This window comes from Schistocerca serialis, unplaced genomic scaffold (assembly GCF_023864345.2).
Source record: "Schistocerca serialis cubense isolate TAMUIC-IGC-003099 unplaced genomic scaffold, iqSchSeri2.2 HiC_scaffold_1196, whole genome shotgun sequence".
Lineage (NCBI taxonomy): Eukaryota > Metazoa > Arthropoda > Insecta > Orthoptera > Acrididae > Schistocerca > Schistocerca serialis.
Genome location: NW_026047399.1, coordinates 1189774 through 1195000, shown reverse-complemented (window position 1 = coordinate 1195000; position 5227 = coordinate 1189774). Strand labels below are relative to the sequence as shown.

General features: G+C 59.1%; 2 non-coding genes and 1 pseudogene across 2 annotated transcripts; all 3 read right to left on the bottom strand.

Annotated features, from left to right (window-relative positions):
- Positions 1 to 1883, bottom strand: part of LOC126435072 (large subunit ribosomal RNA) — a 4908-nt pseudogene extending 3025 nt beyond the window's left edge.
- A 188-nt stretch (positions 1884 to 2071) lies between these two features.
- LOC126434925 (5.8S ribosomal RNA) lies at positions 2072 to 2226 on the bottom strand. The gene has a single exon (XR_007579588.1). It is a non-coding gene; the product is annotated as a 5.8S ribosomal RNA (ribosomal RNA).
- Positions 2227 to 2577: 351 nt separating this feature from the next.
- Positions 2578 to 4487, bottom strand: LOC126435053 (small subunit ribosomal RNA). The gene has a single exon (XR_007579703.1). It is a non-coding gene; the product is annotated as a small subunit ribosomal RNA (ribosomal RNA).
- Positions 4488 to 5227: the final 740 nt, after the last annotated feature.

Here is a 5227-nt window from a genome sequence, read left to right as displayed (position 1 = left end):
GCAACGGCTGTTCACACGAAACCCTTCTCCGCGTCAGCCCTCCAGGGCCTCGCTGGAGTATTTGCTACTACCACCAAGATCTGCACCGACGGCGGCTCCAGGCAGGCTCACGCCCAGACCCTTCTGCGCCCACCGCCGCGACCCTCCTACTCGTCAGGGCTTCGCGGCCGGCCGCAAGGACCGGCCATGACTGCCAGACTGACGGCCGAGTATAGGCACGACGCTTCAGCGCCATCCATTTTCAGGGCTAGTTGCTTCGGCAGGTGAGTTGTTACACACTCCTTAGCGGATTCCGACTTCCATGGCCACCGTCCTGCTGTCTTAAGCAACCAACGCCTTTCATGGTTTCCCATGAGCGTCGATTCGGGCGCCTTAACTCGGCGTTTGGTTCATCCCACAGCGCCAGTTCTGCTTACCAAAAGTGGCCCACTTGGCACTCCGATCCGAGTCGTTTGCTCGCGGCTTCAGCATATCAAGCAAGCCGGAGATCTCACCCATTTAAAGTTTGAGAATAGGTTGAGGTCGTTTCGGCCCCAAGGCCTCTAATCATTCGCTTTACCGGATGAGACTCGTACGAGCACCAGCTATCCTGAGGGAAACTTCGGAGGGAACCAGCTACTAGATGGTTCGATTAGTCTTTCGCCCCTATACCCAGCTCCGACGATCGATTTGCACGTCAGAATCGCTACGGACCTCCATCAGGGTTTCCCCTGACTTCGTCCTGGCCAGGCATAGTTCACCATCTTTCGGGTCCCAACGTGTACGCTCTAGGTGCGCCTCACCTCGCAATGAGGACGAGACGCCCCGGGAGTGCGGAGGCCGCCGCCCCGTGAAGGGCGGGGAAGCCCCATCCTCCCTCGGCCCGCGCAAGGCGAGACCTTCACTTTCATTACGCCTTTAGGTTTCGTACAGCCCAATGACTCGCGCACATGTTAGACTCCTTGGTCCGTGTTTCAAGACGGGTCGTGAAATTGTCCAAAGCTGAAGCGCCGCTGACGGGAGCGATTATTCCGCCCGAGAGCATCCCGAGCCAACAGCGGCGCGGGTCCGGGGCCGGGCCAGGTAGGTCCGTCATCCGGGAAGAACCGCGCGCGCTTGCCGGGAGCCCGAGCGCCCAAAGGGGCGAATCGACTCCTCCAGATATACCGCCGGGCAGCCAGCCAGGACACCGGGGCTCTGCCCAACAGACGCGAACCGAGGCCCGCGGAAGGACAGGCTGCGCACCCGGGCCGTAGGCCGGCACCCAGCGGGTCGCGACGTCCTACTAGGGGAGAAGTGCGGCCCACCGCACACCGGAACGGCCCCACCCCGCGGCGAGTGGAAAGGCAACCGGACACGACCCCGCCGCGGATTGCTCCGCGCGGGCGGCCGGCCCCATCTGCCGAGGGCGGAGGCCAGTGGCCGGATGGGCGTGAATCTCACCCGTTCGACCTTTCGGACTTCTCACGTTTACCCCAGAACGGTTTCACGTACTTTTGAACTCTCTCTTCAAAGTTCTTTTCAACTTTCCCTCACGGTACTTGTTCGCTATCGGTCTCGTGGTCATATTTAGTCTCAGATGGAGTTTACCACCCACTTGGAGCTGCACTCTCAAGCAACCCGACTCGAAGGAGAGGTCCCGCCGACGCTCGCACCGGCCGCTACGGGCCTGGCACCCTCTACGGGCCGTGGCCTCATTCAAGTTGGACTTGGGCTCGGCGCGAGGCGTCGGGGTAGTGGACCCTCCCAAACACCACATGCCACGACAGGCGGCAGCCTGCGGGGTTCGGTGCTGGACTCTTCCCTGTTCGCTCGCCGCTACTGGGGGAATCCTTGTTAGTTTCTTTTCCTCCGCTTAGTAATATGCTTAAATTCAGCGGGTAGTCTCGCCTGCTCTGAGGTCGTTGTACGAGGTGTCGCACGCCACACCGCCAGCCGGCTGTGCACGCTACCGAGTAAGTACCGGTATGCGAACCGCCAGGCGACGGGCGCGCATCGCACGTTTAAGGAGGCGCGGCCGGCCCCACAGGCGGCCGCGACGCTCCCAGGTCTGCGAAGCGGGGCAAACGCCGCGCGCTTCAGTATACGTAGCCGACCCTCAGCCAGACGTGGCCCGGGAACGGAATCCATGGACCGCAATGTGCGTTCGAAACGTCGATGTTCATGTGTCCTGCAGTTCACATGTCGACGCGCAATTTGCTGCGTTCTTCATCGACCCACGAGCCGAGTGATCCACCGTCCTGGGTGATCTTTTCTTAGTTTCCACCGTCTCTTTCAAGACAGTTGCATAGGCGGGACGTAGGCGTGTGGCGGCCCCTGTTCAAGCGTTCTGTGTCCAACGGCCTCACGGCCGATGGGCGTCGTACGGCTCCACACCGGAGCGGACAGGCAGTCGGGCGAAAGTCATTCAAAACCGGCGCCAGGCGCCAGGTGCCGCAGGCCAGCCGCTCCAGCGCTTCAGCGCTCGTACCACACAACATTGGCGTTAGTTTTGAGAAGCACGCGTGGTTCCGCACGCGGCGCACGGCTACTGCGAGCCGTACAGGTAGCGTGTTGCGCGACACGACACGCACATCGAAAGACATGCAGTCTAGTCGGTAATGATCCTTCCGCAGGTTCACCTACGGAAACCTTGTTACGACTTTTACTTCCTCTAAATGATCAAGTTTGGTCATCTTTCCGGTAGCATCGGCAACGACAGAGTCAATGCCGCGTACCAGTCCGAAGACCTCACTAAATCATTCAATCGGTAGTAGCGACGGGCGGTGTGTACAAAGGGCAGGGACGTAATCAACGCGAGCTTATGACTCGCGCTTACTGGGAATTCCTCGTTCATGGGGAACAATTGCAAGCCCCAATCCCTAGCACGAAGGAGGTTCAGCGGGTTACCCCGACCTTTCGGCCTAGGAAGACACGCTGATTCCTTCAGTGTAGCGCGCGTGCGGCCCAGAACATCTAAGGGTATCACAGACCTGTTATTGCTCAATCTCGTGCGGCTAGAAGCCGCCTGTCCCTCTACGAAGAAAAGTAATCGCTGACAGCACGAAGGATGTCACGCGACTAGTTGGCAGGCTAGAGTCTCGTTCGTTATCGGAATTAACCAGACAAATCGCTCCACCAACTAAGAACGGCCATGCACCACCACCCACCGAATCAAGAAAGAGCTATCAATCTGTCAATCCTTCCGGTGTCCGGGCCTGGTGAGGTTTCCCGTGTTGAGTCAAATTAAGCCGCAGGCTCCACTCCTGGTGGTGCCCTTCCGTCAATTCCTTTAAGTTTCAGCTTTGCAACCATACTTCCCCCGGAACCCAAAAGCTTTGGTTTCCCGGAGGCTGCCCGCCGAGTCATCGGAGGAACTGCGGCGGATCGCTGGCTGGCATCGTTTATGGTTAGAACTAGGGCGGTATCTGATCGCCTTCGAACCTCTAACTTTCGTTCTTGATTAATGAAAACATACTTGGCAAATGCTTTCGCTTCTGTTCGTCTTGCGACGATCCAAGAATTTCACCTCTAACGTCGCAATACGAATGCCCCCGCCTGTCCCTATTAATCATTACCTCGGGTTCCGAAAACCAACAAAATAGAACCGAGGTCCTATTCCATTATTCCATGCACACAGTATTCAGGCGGGCTTGCCTGCTTTAAGCACTCTAATTTGTTCAAAGTAAACGTGCCGGCCCACCGAGACACTCACTCAAGAGCACCCTGGTAGGATTGCAACGGGGTCCGCCTCGGGACGCACGAGCACGCACGAGGCGCGTCGCACGCCTTCAGCTCGCCCCACCGGCAGGACGTCCCACGATACATGCCAGTTAAACACCGACGGGCGGTGAACCAACAGCGTGGGACACAAATCCAACTACGAGCTTTTTAACCGCAACAACTTTAATATACGCTATTGGAGCTGGAATCACCGCGGCTGCTGGCACCAGACTTGCCCTCCAATAGATACTCGTTAAAGGATTTAAAGTGTACTCATTCCGATTACGGGGCCTCGGATGAGTCCCGTATCGTTATTTTTCGTCACTACCTCCCCGTGCCGGGAGTGGGTAATTTGCGCGCCTGCTGCCTTCCTTGGATGTGGTAGCCGTTTCTCAGGCTCCCTCTCCGGAATCGAACCCTGATTCCCCGTTACCCGTTACAACCATGGTAGGCGCAGAACCTACCATCGACAGTTGATAAGGCAGACATTTGAAAGATGCGTCGCCGGTACGAGGACCGTGCGATCAGCCCAAAGTTATTCAGAGTCACCAAGGCAAACGGACCGGACGAGCCGACCGATTGGTTTTGATCTAATAAAAGCGTCCCTTCCATCTCTGGTCGGGACTCTGTTTGCATGTATTAGCTCTAGAATTACCACAGTTATCCAAGTAACGTGGGTACGATCTAAGGAACCATAACTGATTTAATGAGCCATTCGCGGTTTCACCTTAATGCGGCTTGTACTGAGACATGCATGGCTTAATCTTTGAGACAAGCATATGACTACTGGCAGGATCAACCAGGGAGCTGCGTCAACTAGAGCTGAGCAGCCGGCCGCCCGGGAGTGTGTCCCGGGGGCCCGCGCGAACACGCAAGCGTCCGCTCAATTATTCTGCAAACAGGAGGAGGCTGAGCTCCCCTGCACCATACACCTCGAAACCCTCTCAGGTCCCGGCGGCGCGCAGCGCCGTCCTAAGTACTTGGTCGGGTTCGAGAGAGGCGCAATCGCCCGGAGTTTGGCGAGTAGACGCTTTAGGTGCGACCACCCGTGCTCCCAACTGAGCTTGCCGCTGCCGACAGAGGCCCGGGAGCGTGCTGTCGTGGCATTGCCGGCGGGAGACAACACGCGCCACCTACGGTGACCGGCAGCTCCAACGCCAGCGCCACAGAAGGACAAAAGCCCCACTTGGGTGCCGAAGCGAACTCTCCCAGCACAGCGCACGCGCCAACACGTCCGCACAGCTGGGATACAAACCACCTGCGAGAACCGCAGAGGCGACCGAGCAGCAGACGGCGTCGCGGCGCCGAGCGCCGGGCGGCGGCGCATCCTCAGCGCACACAGTCCTCAATCGGACCAGCACACTGCAGATGTCCACCGCGCTTCGCACCGGGCCCGCGAGGACCTACTTTGGCCGCACGGCGCCGCGTGCAGGGTGCGCCGGCGCGCAGCTGCGCCGCCTGCCGCCTCCGTCGGCCGGCGCGCCTGCCACTGGCCGCCCCCACCAGCCGGCTGTAGCGCGTGCGCCCACGCACCGCGCGGCCAGCA